This window comes from Prionailurus bengalensis, chromosome A3, assembly GCF_016509475.1.
Source record: "Prionailurus bengalensis isolate Pbe53 chromosome A3, Fcat_Pben_1.1_paternal_pri, whole genome shotgun sequence".
NCBI classification, from domain to species: Eukaryota; Metazoa; Chordata; class Mammalia; order Carnivora; family Felidae; genus Prionailurus; species Prionailurus bengalensis.
This window is the reverse complement of record NC_057354.1, coordinates 60,890,821-60,906,798: the sequence shown is the minus strand read 5'-3', so window position 1 is coordinate 60,906,798 and position 15,978 is coordinate 60,890,821. Positions and strand designations below refer to the sequence as shown.

Below are 15,978 nucleotides of genomic sequence, written 5' to 3'. Positions count from 1 at the left end.
TCCACTAAATAACAAATGAGTCAACAACAACAACAACAACAACAAATCAAAGAGATTTTAAAACACCTCAAGACAAATGAAAGTGAAAGCACAACAGTTCAAAATCTTCAGGACACAGGAAAATTAGTTTTAAGAGGAAAATTTACAGTAATGCAGGCCTACCTCAAGAAACAAGAATAATTTCATATAAACAACCTAACCTTTGATCTATAGGAACTAGGAAAAGAACAAACAAAGCCCAAAGTTACTAGAAGGAAGGAAATAATAAAGATCAAAACAAATGAATGAAATAGAAACTAAAAAACAATAAAAAGATCAATAAAACTAAGAGCTGGTATTTTGAAAAGCGTTTGTCCGACTCTTCAAGAAAAAAAGGAGACCCAAGTAAATAACAAGACATGAAAGAGAGAAGTAACAACTGACACCACAGAAATACAAGGGATAATAAGTCTGTTATAAAATACTACATGTCAACAAATTGCACAAATTAGAAGAAATGTTAAATTCTTAGAAATACACAATTTCCAAAACTGAATCAGAAAGAAGTAGAAAATCTGAACAGAACTACTATTAACAAAACTGAATTGGTAATCAGAACACTCCAACAAAAAAAGTCCATGACCAATGGCTTCACAGGTGAATTCTACTGAACAATTAAAGAACAGTTAATACCTATTGTCATCAAACTATTTCAAAAAGTAGAAGAGGAAGGTAAGCTTCCAAATACATTTTACAAAGCCAGCATTACTCTCATATGAAACCCAAAGACACTACAAAAGTAAATAAATAAGTAAAACTAAGGGACAATATCCTGATAAATACAGATACAAAAATCTTCAACAAAATATTACCAAAACACATTCAACAATACGTTAAAGGCTCCTTCACAACAATCAATTATGACGTACTCTGGGGACACCAGGATGGTTCAATATTCATAAATCAATCAATGTGACACACCACATTAAAAAAATGAAAGAGAAAAACCATGTGATCATCTCAATATATGTAGAAAAAGCATTTGACAAAATTCAACATCCATTCATGATAAAACTCCCAATAAAGTGGGTCTACAGGTAACAAACCTCAACATAATAAAACCATATATGACAAACCCATAGCTAATATCATACTCAATGGTGAATAATTGGGAGCTTTTCTCTAAGATAGGAAATAAGAAAAGATGTCCACTCTCACCACTTTTATTCAATACAGTATTGGAAATCCTAGCTATTGCAATCAGATAAGGAAAAGAAATAAAAGGCTACCAAGTTGGTAAGGAAGAAGTAAAACTTTCACTATTTACAGAAGACATGATACTATACATACTGAAAACCCCCGGACTTCAAGCTGTATTGCAAAGCTATAATCATAAAGACAGTATGGTACTGTCACAAAAACAGACACTCATATCAATGGAACATAATAGAGAACCCATAAATAGACCCACAGACATATGGCCAACTAATTTTTGACAAAGCAGGAAAGAACATCTAATGGAATAAAGACAGTCTCTTCAGCAAGTGATGCTGGGAAAACTGGACAGCGACATGCAGAACAATGAACCTAGACCACCTTCTTACACCATACCCAAAAATAAACTTAAAATGGATGAAAGACCTAAATGTAAGACAGGAAGCCATCAAAATCCTCGAGGAGAAAGCAGGCAAAACCTCTTTGACCTTAGCCACAGCAACTTCTTACCCAACATGTCTCTGGAGGCAAAGGAAACAAAAGCAAAAATGAACTACTGGGACCTCATCAAAATAAAAAGCTTCTGCACAGCGAAGGAAGCAATCAGCAAAACTAAAAGGCCACCGATGGAATGGGAGAAGATATTTGCAAACGACATATCAGATAAAGGGTTAGTATCCAAAATCTATAAAGAACTTATGAAACGCAATGCCCCAAAAACAAATAATCCAGTGAAGAAATGGGCAAAAGACATGAACAAACACTTCTCCAAAGAAGACATCCAGATGGCCAACAAACACATGAAAAAATGCTCAATATCACTCATTACCAGGGAAACACAAATCAAAACCACAATGAGATACCGCCTCACACCAGTCAGAATGGCTAACATTAACAACTCAGACAACAACAGATGTTGGGAGGATGTGGAGAAAGAGAATCTCTTTTGTACTGCTAGTGGTAAATGCAAGCTGGTACAGCCACTCTGGAAAACAGTATGGAGGTTCCTCAAAAAATTAAAAATAGAACTATCCTACGACCCAGCAATTGCACTACTAGGTATTTATCCAAGGGATACAGGTGTACTGTTTCGAAGGGACACATGTACCCCAATGTTTATAGCAGCACCATCAACAATAGCCAAAGTATGGAAAGAGCCCAAATGTCCATCGATGGATGAATGGATAAAGAAGATGTGGTATATATACACAACAGAGCATTACTCGGTAATCAAAAAGGAAGAAATCTTGCCATTTGCAACTACGTGGATGGAATTGGAGGGTATTATGCTAAGTGAAATTAGCCAGTCAGAGAAAGACAAATATCATATGACTTCACTCATATGAGGACTTTAAGAGACAAAACAGATGAACATAAGGGAAGGGAAACAAAAATAATATAAAAACAAGGAGAGGGACAAAACATTAAAGACCCATAAATATGGAGAACAAACTGAGGGTTATTGGTGGGGTTGTGGGAGGGGGGATGGGCTAAATGGGTAAGGGGGCACTAAGGAATCTACGCCTGAAATCATTGCTGTACTATATGCTACCTAATTTGGATGTAAAGTAAAAAAATAGAAAAAAGAAATAAAAGGGGAAAAAATGACAATTAAATGTTTTCTTTTTCAAAAGATATATATACATATATACACACACACACACACACACATATATATATATGTATATATATATATATGTGTGTGTATATATATATCTGATAAGGGGTTAATATCCCAAATATATAAAGAACTTATACAACTCAACAACAACAATAATAACAAAACCCACAAATAAACCAATTAAAAAATGGGCACAATCTGAATAGAACTTTTTCCAAAAAAGACATATTGATGGCCAACAGACATGAAAATATGCACATCACTAAGCATCAGGGAAATACAAATCAAAACCATAAAGATATCACCTCACACCTGTCAGAATGGCTAAAATAAAAAAAAACATAAAACAATAAAACAACAGGGGCACCTGGGTGGTTCAGTCAGTAAGCATCCGACTTTAGCCTAGGTCATGATCTCACCATTCCGAGTTCAAGCCCCGCAGCGGGCTCTGTTCTGACAACTCAGAGCCTAGAGCCTGTTTCAGATTCTGTGTCTCCCTCTCTCTCTCTGCCCCTTCCCCACTCACACTTTGTCTCTCTCAAAAATAAACATTAAAAAAATAAAAAATAAAAAAACAAAACAACAAGTGTTACTGAGGATGTGACGAAAAAGGAACCTTCGTGCACTGTTGGTAGGAATTTAAATTGGTACAGCCACTGTGGGAAACAGTATGAAGTTTCTTCAAAAAAATTAAAAATAGAAATGCCAAATGATCCAGTAATTCAACTATTTGGTATTTACCCAAAGAAAAGAAAAACACTAATTTGGAAATACATATGCACCCTTACGTTTAGTACAGCATTATTCACAATAGACAAGATATGGAAGCAATCCACAAATTCATCAATAGATGAATGGATAAAGATGATATGGTAGATAAATACAATGGAATATTACCCAGCCATAAGAAGGAATACAATCTTGACATTTGCAACATGGATGGACCTAAAGGGTATTATGCTAAGTGGTAGAAGTCAGACAGAAAAAGACAATTACCATATGATGTCACTTACATGTAGAACCTATAAAACATAGCAAATGAACAAACAAGACTTAAACAGCCCCATAAATACCAAAAACAAACTGGCGGTTGTCATGGCAGAGGAGGAGATGGAGGGCTAGGCAAAATGGGATCTGGGAGGCATAAGTTTCTAGTTATGGAATGAACAAGTCATGGGTTTAAAAGTTATAGCACAAGGAATATAGTCAATGGTATTGTAGTAGCATTGGATGGTGACAGATAGTAGCTACACTTGTGGTGAGCATAACATAACATACAGGTTGTCAAAACACTATGTTGTACACTCGAAACTAATGTAGCATTGTGTGTCAACTATAGTTCAACTTTTTTTAATGGAGGAAAAAATTAAAAATAGAACTACCATATAATCCAGAAATACCACTTCTGAATATATATCCAAAGGAAATGAAAACACTAACTCAAAAAGATATCTGTACCCCCATGTTTATTGCAATATTATTTACAATAGCTAAGACATAGTCTTATCACAACAAGTTGTGATATACATATAGGGAACCCTCATGCACTGTTGGTAGGAATGTAAATTGGTACAGCCACTATGGAAAACAGTTGGAGGTTCCTCAAAAAATTAGAACTACCATACAATCCAGCAATCCCACTTCTGGGTATATATCTGAAGGAAATAAAATCACTATCTTGAAGAGATATCTGTACTTTCATGTTCACTGCAGCATTACTCACAACAGTGCAGATATAGAAATGCCTTAAGTGTCTGTGGGAAGATAAAGAAAGAAGGAAAAGAAGGAAATACACATACATACATATACACACACGCACACCCACACACAGAAATATTATTCAACCACTTAAAAAATGAGAAAATGGGGCACCTGGGTGGCTCAGTTTGTTGAGTAGCCAACTCTTGATTTCGGCTCAGGTCGTGATCTCATGGTTTGTGGGTTCAAGCCCTGCGTCAGGCTTTGCACTCATCGGATGGAGCCTGCTTGCGATCTTCTGTCTCCCTCTTTCTGGCCCTCCCCGACTCACACACACATTCTCTCTCTCAAAAATAAATAAATGTTTTAAAAAATGAGAAAATCCTATCATTTGCAACAACATGGATAGACCTTGAAAGAATTATGCTAAGTGAACTAAGTCAGACATATAACAACAAATACTGTGTGATCTCACTTATGTATGGAACTTAAAAACAAACAAACTCACAAAAAAATTAGACTTACAGTTACCAGAAACAGAGGTTAGGGGGAAGGGAAATAGAAGGAAGGTGGTCAAAAGGTATAAACTTCTAGTTATAAGATAAATAAGTACAAGGGATATAATGTACAACATGATGGCTATAGGTAATTCTGATACATAGAAAAGCTGTTAAGAGAGTAAATCCTATGAGTTCTGATCACAAAGAGATTTTTTTCTTTTTTCTTTTTATTGTATCTATATGAGAAGATGGATGTTAGCTAAACCTATTGTGGTAATCATTTCACATGTATATCAAACCACTATGCCTTAAACTATACAGCAATGTATGTCAATTTTTTTTCTCAAAATGTGGGGGGAAAAAGAAGGCAGAAAAATAATAAAAAAGAAACAAAAAATGGGACAAATAGAAAATAACAACATGGTAAACTTACACACAACTATGTTAATGATTACATTAATGTAAATGGTCTAAACACTACAACTAAAAGACAGCTATTGTAAGATTGGCTACAAAAAGCAAGATCCAACCATATGCCGTTTAAAGAAATATGTTTTAAACATAAAAACCTAGAAAAATTAGAAACAAAAGCATGGAAAGAGATATGCCATTCAAAAAATAATCTTAAGAAGGCTGAAGTGGTTATATTAATATTTCATAAACTATACTACAGAATAGGAAACATTATAATGGGTAAAGGGATGAATTCATTAAGAAGTAATAATAACCCTGGGGCACCTGAGTGGCTCAGTCAGTTAAGCATCCAGCTTGAGCTCAGGTCATGATCTCATGGTTTACGAGTTTGAGTCCCGCATCAGGCTCTCTGCTGACAGCTCAGAGTCTACAGCCTGCTTCGGATTCTGTGTCTCCTTCTCTGTCTCCGCCCCTCCCTGCTCATACTCTGTGTCTTTCTCTCTCTCTCAAAAATTAAAAAAAAAAAATATATATATATATATATATATGAAGTAATAATAACCCTAAATCTATATATATATCAAAAACATACCTTCAAATACATGAACTAACATGATATAAATAAAAGAAGAAATACAAATGCACAAATACAGTTGGAGATGTCAATACTCTTCTCTAAATAAGTGGTAGAACAAGTAAATAGAGATTCAGTAGGACAAGAATTGAAAAACTTGACCCAATTGACAATTATAGAACATTTCATCCTAAAGAAAAGAATGCACTTTCCTTTTAAGTGTACATGGAACATCCAGTAAGATGATTACATTGTACATAACAAAGCCTCAATTAATACAAAAGACTGAAAAATCAATAACTGGAAAGATATCTATTTAATCTCTAAATATTGAAAATTAAATGGTACAAAATAACATAAGAGTAATTAGAAAATTATATTCACATAAAATAAAATTAAAACATATCAACTGTATAAGGTAAAGATTCCACTTCTGGCATGGCAGTGTGGCAGAATCACTCCCTAGAGAAATTAGTGAAAATTATAAAAAACCAACTTTACCTTGTCTTTAAATAGGTTCTAGAAAGGGTCCTAAGGACATATAGTAGATGAAGTAACATTTTCAAGAAAACTAACAAAAACTAGGAACAGTGAAAGTCTGCAGCATCTGAACTATGACCTATTCCCTCCTTACTCCCAGCTAAGAATAAAGGAAAATCCACTACAGATGGGATGCATCCAAGAACAGTGCTTCCTCTCCCCTCAGTACCTGGTCAGGAACTAAACTATCTTTCCAGGAGAGACAGGATATCAGCTTTTCTCATCCCATCTCAAGCTATTTGTTTAAAAGGCTAAGTTCCTGGAAAGTATTTCTAGGAAATGGGGGCTCCCTTCTTATGCCCATTCTTTACACACAGGCTCGCATTTCTATCTTATTTGTGGCTTAGTAAGAATACTATGCCTCTGATTCTCCTTGACACAGGTTTTTCGTAAATGGGGGGTTCCATACTTGCAGATGCATGACAATAAGACCAGGGGCTACAGCCACACTTTCCACCATCCCTACCAAGTGCCTAGATCCTAAAGTAGGCATGCCACTCAAAGAGAAGTGCACCACTGTCTTCATACAAGCTTGAGAGCCATGGCTCAGAGATTGTGCCCGTGAAGAGAGGGAGGCCATAAAACAGGAAGTTCCTAAGTTCTTCCAAAGGGACTTCCTTCATTTGTTTTTAAAACTTTTTTTAAGTTTATTTATTCATTTTGAGAGGAGAGAGTGAGCCGGGGAGGGGCAGAGAGAGAGGGAGCCAGAGAGAACCCCAAGATGCAGAGCCCAAACTCACGAACCCTAAAGTCATGACCTGAGCTGAAATCAAGAGTTGGACGCTTAACCGACTGAGCCACCCATGTGCCCTGGGATTTCCTTCATTTTTAATAGACTGTGGGGAAGTTCAAGCCCAGGACAGTCTCAAGAATGAAGGGTCTGGTGAAAAGATTTGGAGGGTATGGCGAAAAGAAATTCAGAACAGTGGTAAACTCTTTATAGATATAAAATAAACCATAGGTCAGCTACTTTACCAGAGAGAATCAAGGAACGAGGCTGCTAAGAAGAGCATTCTCAGGTCAGAAAAACTCAAATACTGAACTAAAAACCTATCCCTATAATGGAACCCAAATTTACTTGAATCAGTATGTGAATCAATTTATGCTTGAGGGCGCTGTTGAAAACAATAAAATAAACAGCCAAGAATTTATGGAGCTTAACAGCTGAATGTAGTCTGGAAGCAAGATAATCAAAAAGGACTCACCAAAACCATAGTCATTCCAGGGTAACTGTGAACATACCCAAGGCTGCCCCTTTTGAGAAACATCAGAGGCTTCATATTGCAAGGAGAAGGGGAGGAACAGACTTCACTAAAATAATCTAACAAGTCACGAAAGATATAAACAAATAGCATTTTGGTTTCTGTTCCAGCATGCAAAGAGCTTGGAAATCATGACTCCCAACCTCACAAGATGAAACAAAGCTGAAAATCTGACAAGAAAAACTCTTCTTTGATCAATCAAAGAATTAAGAACATAGAACAAACCACTACTCCCCCAAATGCAGATAAAGGTAAGTACAGAGAATCACAGCTTATCAGGAACAGAAAGTGACACTGAAGCTAGCCACATGCAGTAACTGACTATTTATTGGGAGAGTGAGCATAGACTAGCTTGAAAGATAAAACCTCCTGGGGTCCCAGCTTTAGGGAAGCCCCCACATTTTCATTATTTTCATCTCTAAGAACCCAACAAATTTTCAGAGAAAAACCCTCACATGCTTTTGGCAAAGTGAGGAGAAAAGTAGCCATTTTGAAATAATCCTAGAGCATCCTGTTCTCCTTGACAAAGGTCTGCCCTCAAGGAAGATGATTTCTTCAGAGCATAACCATGATTGGAACAGAGCCTAATCAATGTGGAGGAATGGAATACCTAACTCAGATACTCTTCAGCTTTCCCATATCACCTAAGAAAAATAAAAAGGATGGGGCACCTGGGTGGCTCAGTTAAGTGTCTGACTTTAGCTCAGGTCATGATCTCATAGTTTGTGAGTTCAAGCCCCACATAGGGTTCTACGCTGACAGCTCAGAGCCTGGAACCTGCTTCGGATTCTGTGTCTCCCTCTCTCTCTGCCCTTCCCCAGCTCGTACTCTGATTCTCTCTCAAAAATAAATAAACATTAAAAAAAAGAAGAAAAGAAAAAAAGGCTGAGAAATACTTGTGAAGGTCACATCCCAGAGACACAAGCCCACTGAAAGACTATGACCTAATCATAGGATTATAGAATGCTTCTCCTCCACCCACAACTTACTACCACATCGACAAGCTTCCTGTGTAATAACAAGGGATTACAGTTGAAAGAACTACAAGGTTCAGACTCTATTTAAGAAGTCTCTAAGTGAACCCGAAGACAATAGAGAAACAAAAAGAACAAGAGAAAAATTTAGCTTTGACATGTACAGTTACAGCAAATGGTAATCACAACCTAACTCACAGATAAACATAAAACTTCACTCTTAAAGACCTATTTACCTCAGTAACTTTTACCCAATACAACATATTTGGTTTCAAAAAAAAGTTACAGGACATACTCAAAGGCAAAAAACATAGTCTGAGAAGACAAATAAAGTAACAGAATAAGACTTGTATATGCAGAGATTTGGAAATTATTAGACAAGGAATATAAAATAACTACAATCAGTATTCTGTGGGCTCTAACGGAAAAACTGGACAACATACAAGAACAGATGGGTAATGTAAACAGAGAGGTGGAAACTCTTAAGAGCTTAAAAGGAAATGCTAGTAATCAAAAGCACTGTAACAGAAATGAAGGCCTTTGATGGAGTCACCATCAAACCGGAACCAGCTTATGAACAAACTGGTGAGCTTGAAAATCCAATACAAATTCCCAAACTGAAATTCAAAGAGAAAATATAAAGGAAAAAGAGGAAGAAAATCTTCAAAAATTGTAAGACAATTTGTTTTTAATTTTTTTTGACATTTTATTTGTTTGTTTTTTGAGAGACAGAGAGAGACAGAGTGTGAGTGGGGGCAGGGTAGAGAGAGAGGGAGGCAGACACAGAATCTGAAGCAGGCTCCAGGCTCTCAGCCGTCAGCGCAGAGCCTGATGCAGGGCTTGAACTCATGAATTGTAAGATTATGACCTGAGCCAAAGTCAGATGCCCAACTGACTGAACCACCCAGGGGACCCCAAAAATTTTAAGGCAATTTAAAAAGGTATAATATACACATAATGAAACTATCAGAAATATAAGAGAGAAAGGAACAAAAGAAATATTTAAAGTAATAATAACAGGGGCGCCTGGGTGGCTCAGTTGGTTGGGCGACCGACTTCAGCTCAGGTCGTGATCTCACAGTTCATGAGTTCGAGCCCCGCATCTGGCTCTGTGCTGACAGCTCAGAGCCTGGAGCCTACTTCAGATTCTGTGTCTCCCCATCTCTCTACCCCTCTCCTGCTCACACTCTGTGTCTGTCTCTCAGTAATAAATAAATGTTAAAAAAAATAAAAAATTGCAAAAATTAATGACACCAAACCAACAATCCAGGAAACACAGGGAACGCCAAGTGGCAAAAAGTCTACATGTAAGCATATAGTATTCACATTGAAGAAAATAAAATGCAAAGATAAAATCCTGAAGAAGCCAAAGGGAAAAACTCACATTACCTATAGATGAACATGGATAAGAATTATAGGACTTCTCTTCAGAAACCATGCACACAAGCAGAGAATGGAGTAAAATATTTAAAGTATTGAAGGTCCTTTCTGCCTGTGGACGCCGCTGAGTAAGCATCGTGAAAGTCTCCCCTCCCACCGTGGTCATGTTTAAGTCAGAGTCTCCCAAAGAGCCTGAACAGCTGCGGAAGCTTTTCATTGGAGGTTTGAGCTTTGAAACAACCAATGAGAGTCTGAGGAGCCATTTTGAGCAATGGGGAACGATTACAGACTGTGTGGTAATGAGAGATCCAAACACCAAGCGCTCCAGAGGCTTTGGGTTTGTCACCTATGCTACTGTGGAAGAGGTGGATGCAGCCATGAATGCAAGGCCACACAAGGTGGATGGAAGAGTTGTGGAACCAAAGAGGGCTGTCTTGAGAGAAGATTCTCAAAGACCTGGTGCCCACTTAACTGTGAAAAAGATTTTTGTCGGTGGCATTAAAGAAGACACTGAGGAACATCATCTAAGAGATTATTTTGAACAGTATGGGAAAATTGAAATGATTGAAATCATGACTGACCAAGGCAGTGGCAAAAAGAGATAATTTCCTTTTGTGACCTTTGAGGACCATGACTCTGTAGACAAGATTGTCATTCAAAAATACCATACTGTGAATGGCCACAACTGTGAAGTAAGGAAAGCTTTATCTAAGCAAGAGATGGCTAGTGCTTCTTCCAGCCAAAGAGGTCGAAGTGGTTCTGGGAACTTCGGTGGTGGTCGTGGAGGTGGTTTTGGTGGGAATGACAACTTTGGCTGTGGAGGAAACTTCAGTGGGCGAGGTGGCTTTGGCGGCAGTCGAGGTGGTGGTGGATATGGTGGCAGTGGGGATGGCTATAACGGATTTGGTAACGATGGAAGCAACTTTGGAGGTGGTGGAAGCTATAATGATTTTGGCAATTACAACAATCAATCTTCAAATTTTGGACCCATGAAAGGAGGAAATTTTGGAGGCAGAAGCTCTGGCCCCTATGGTGGTGGAGGCCAATACTTTGCCAAACCACAAAACCGAGGTGGCTATGGCGGTTCCAGCAGCAGCAGTAGCTATGGCAGTGGCAGAAGGTTTTAATTACTGCCAAGAAACAAAGCTTAGCAGGAGAGGAGAGCCAGAGAAGTGACAGGGAAGCTACAGGTTACAACAGATTTGTGAACTCAGCCAAGCACAGTGGTGGCAGGGCCTAGCTGCTACAAAGAAGACATGTTTTAGACAATACTCATGTGTATGGGCAAAAAATTCGAGGACTGTATTTGTGACTAATTGTATAACAGGTTAGTTTCTGTTCTGTGGAAAGTGTAAAGCATTCCAACAAAGGGTTTTAATGTAGGGTTTTTTTTTTTTTTTGCACCCATGCTGTTGATTGCTAAATGTAATAGTCTGATCATGATGCTGAATAAATGTGTCTTTTTAAAAAAAATGAAAATAAAAATAAATAAATAAATAAATAAAGTATTGAAGGAAAAATCCCACCAACCTAGAATTCTATATCTGGAAAAGCTATTCTTCCAAAGTGAAGAAAAAATAGACCTTCTAAGGCAAACAAAACCAAAATGAATTTGTTGCTAGTAGATGTGCCTTAGAAGAAATGTCAAAAGAAAATTTTCACAGAGAAAGAAAAGGATATATGTTAGGAACTGAGATCTATGTCAGTTAAGGAAGAGAAAACAGAAAAAGAATAAGCGAAAGTGAAATAAAATCGTTTACTTTTCTTATTCTTAACTGACCTAGCAGATAACAGTTTGTTCAACATAATAGCAACAATATATGGGAAAATTATACCATATGAATAAATAAAATGATTGACAGCAATGTTATAAAGAATAAGAGAAAAGATTTTCAAACACTCTATTTCAAGATACCTGTATTATCCCTACACTTGTCAAGTGTTGTTTAAAAGTGGACTTAGTTCTAAGTGTATATTAAAAATCTATGGTCACCACTTTAAAAAGTTTTTTAAAAAGAACTATATTGGAGTGCCTGGGTGACTCAGTTGGTTAAACAGCCAACTCTTGATCTCAGTTCAGGTCTTGGTGTCAGAGTCAAAATTTCAAGCCCTGCACTGGGCTCAGTGCTGGGTGTGAAGCCTACTTAAAAAAAAAGAAAAGAAAAGAAAAGAAAAAGAACTATATTGATATGCTAACAAGAGATAAAAAAGAATCATATAAAATGCTCTATTAAAAAAATGCTCTATTAAAACCATAAAGGCTAACAAATGAGTGGAATACAAAAAAGAAACAATAGAACAATGAATAGAAAATAGTTACAAATATGGTAAATATTAATCCAACCATATCAATAATCACTTTAAATGCAAATAGACATATACACAACTAAAACACAGAATGTCAGAGGCACCTGGTTTGCTCAGTCAGTAAAGTGTCCAACTCTTGATTTCAGCTCAGGTCATGATCTCATGATCATGAGATTGAGCCTGCATTAGGCTCCACTGCACTGGGCATGGAACCTGCCTAAGATTCTCTCTCTCCCTCTTCCTCTGCCCCTCCCCAACTTATGCTCTCACTCTCTCAAAAAAAACCACTTTTTTTTAATGCAGAACATCAGGGTGAGGGGGGAAAAAGCCAACTATATATATATTTATTTATAAGAAACTCACTTTAATATAAAGATGCAAAAAAAAGATAACACTAATCAAAGGAAGGCTGGAAGAACTATATTAATTTCAGACAAAGCTGATTTCATAGAAAGGAAACTTATCAGAAATAAAAAGGAGGCATTACAGAACTATAAAAATTTAATTTATCAAGGCCTAACAATCTATGACTTCTGGGGAAAATAAAGGAGTAAGAAGCCCCTAAGCACACCTTGTTCCATAGATACAACTAGGTAACACACACATCAGTGTAAATAACCCAGAAAATGACCCAAAGATTGGCATAATGGACTCTCCACAGCTAAATGTAGAGAAGAGGCCACAAGGAAGAGTGTAGGAAGGGCAGAGACATGATTGGAAGCTAAACGACCTGTGGGGCTCTCTGTTAGAGGGAGGAATGCCGTGAGTGCAGAGAGGAGAGAGGAATAGACTCTCACACTGGGGAGCCCATGCAGGAAAGATGAAGCCCATAACATTTGGCTCTGAAAACCAGAAAGGCCAAATTTTTCAAGTTCTTACAATCAGCAGGACTTAACCCTTGGAACTTTAAAAATCAGCAGGCTTGGATCTGGGAGAGCTGGAAGGGCAAAAAGAAACTGAGTCCCTGCCCTCAAAGACACAGCGCAACAAATGGCCCAGCAGAAATACAGCACTGAAGCAGCAGTTTGAAAAACACCTGGGGTATATGGGAGATTGTTTACTAATCTAAGGACATGTGATGGAGATCTTTGGGAGACTTCTCCAGGAACAAAGGAGCTGGTGGGCACCATTTCCCTCTCCTGCCCCCAGCCTAGGCACACAGACATCTGTAGAAACCAGTGCTGCTAACATCATACCATACTTCTGACTTGAGCAGTTCTGAAAATCCACCCCCTCCAATGCAAACCTTGCTACCACCACCCGCCCTGACCCCTGTTTCTCTGTGGTCCTGCCAACTTTGATATACTCTTGGCCAGAGCTGATCCAAAGCAGTGCCACAAGCCTGATAGTGGGCAAGCATCCCTGGCAGGGGCCACCACTACTCCCAAGTGACTCCTGCCTGGGAAAGAGGGAAAGATAACCAAACACACAAGTCCAGCTAGGGCCCCAGCAACAGGCTGGGGACAGATATCTAGTCTGAGGGCAGGCCTTACCCACTAACAAAAGCTTCTCAGGGGACAAAATAGGGAAAGCACCCTGCAGTTTGGTGCTACTGCATCTCTATCAAACACCTAGTCTGATTCAACGTAAGTCCAAGATGGCCCCAATTGGCCCACTAACAACATATAGGGACTAACCCCTGTCCACAGTAAAGTGAGCCATTGCAGACAATAGGACTGAAGGCAAAAGTGGTTCAGTCACAACAGCAGAGTACATGCAACACACATAAGAGACACCCCCGAAGCACCAGGTTCTAGTGAACAGTGGACACTGCACTGTAGGGCACTACAGGACCTCTTCAAGAGCAGGAGACAAAACTGACTTTACTAACACACAGAAACATACACAATAAGGAGACAAGAAAATGTTCCAAATGGAAGAATAGGACAAAAATCACAGCAAAACACCTACACAAAACAGAGATAAGCAATATGCCTGATCAAGAGTTTAAAATAATGGTCATAAAGATACTTACTGGACTTGAGAAAAAAGTGGAGGACCTCAGTAAGACCCTCAATAAAGAAACAGAAAACTTAAAAAAGAACCAATCAGAGATGAAGAACTCAATAAATAAAACTTAAAATGTACTAGATGAAATAAATAGTAGACTAGAGGAACCAGAAGAACAGATCAGTGACCTGGAGGACAGAGAAATGAAAAACAATTAAGCTGAACAAGAAAGAGAAAAATAATAATAAAAAATGAAAATAGACTTAGGGAACTCAGTGACACCATCAAGAATAATAACATTCACATCGTAGGAATCCCAGAAGAGAAGAGAGAGAGAAGAGAGGGCAAAAATTTTATTTGAAGAAATAATAGTTAAAAAGCTCCCAAATCTGGGGAAGGAAACAGAAATCCAGATCCAGGAGGCACAGAGAGCCTGCAACAAAATCAACCTAAGGAGTTCCACAACAAGACACATAATCATTAAAATGGCAGGAAGTAGCGATAAACAGAGAATTTTTAAAGCAACAAGAGAAAAGAAAATAGTTACATACAAGGAAGACTCCATAAAGCTATCTGATTCTTCAGCAGAAACTGCAGACAGTGGCATGATATAATTGCTGAAAGGAAAAAATCTTCAGCCAATAATACTCTATCCAGGAAGGAGAATAGAAGGATAAATAAAGAGTTTCCCAGAATAAGTTAAAGGAATTCATGACCAGTAAACCAGCTTTACAAAAAAATGTTAAAGAGGACTCTTTAGGGTAAAGGAAAGACCATAAGCAGGAGTAAGAAAAGTAGGAAGCACAAAAGGAATGAAAATAAGTATACCTATACAAATCAGTCAGGGATTCACAAAATAAAAGGATTTTGAAGTATGACACCAAATACCTAAAACATTGCAGGGCAGAGGAGAAAAGAGTGGGTTCAAACATAAGTGACCATCAACTTAATGTAGACTGCTATAAACAGAAGATGGTATATACAAACCTATTGGTAACCATGAAACAAAAATGAGTAACAGATATGCAAAAAATAAAGACAAAGGAATCCAAGTATATCACTGAAGAAACTGAACAAACTGTGAGAAAAGAGAGCAAGAAAAGAAAGGAACAGAGAAGAATGGCATAAACAACCGTAAAACAAGTAATAAAATGGCAATAAGTACATACCTATCAATAATTACTCTGAATATGAATGAGCTAAACATTCCAATCAAGGGCAAAGGGTGACAGAATGGATAAAAAAAGTAAGACTCATCTATATGCTGCCTACAAGAGACTCATTTCAAATCCAAAGACACCTGCAAATTGAAAGGGAGGGGATGGAGAAACATTTATTATGCAAATGGAAGTGAAAAGAAAGCTAGGGTAACAATATTTACATCAGAGAAAATAGATGTTAAAACAGACTATAACAAGAGGCAAAGAAGGACACTACATAATCAAAGGGAACAATCCAACAAAAAGATATAACAATTGTAAATATTATTGCACCCAATATGGAGCATTCAAACATATAAGGCAGCACATAAAAAAACACAAATGAAGTAATTGATAGTAAAACA

At 37.6% G+C, this 15,978-nt stretch overlaps 1 protein-coding gene and 1 pseudogene across 6 annotated transcripts in view; one reads left to right on the top strand and one right to left on the bottom strand.

The window, feature by feature from the left end:
* TSGA10 (testis specific 10) overlaps window positions 1–15,978 on the bottom strand; it is a 166,736-nt gene that overhangs the window by 40,878 nt on the left and 109,880 nt on the right. The gene's annotated exons all lie outside the window — the stretch shown is intronic.
* LOC122496732 lies at window positions 10,307–11,442 on the top strand (annotated as a pseudogene).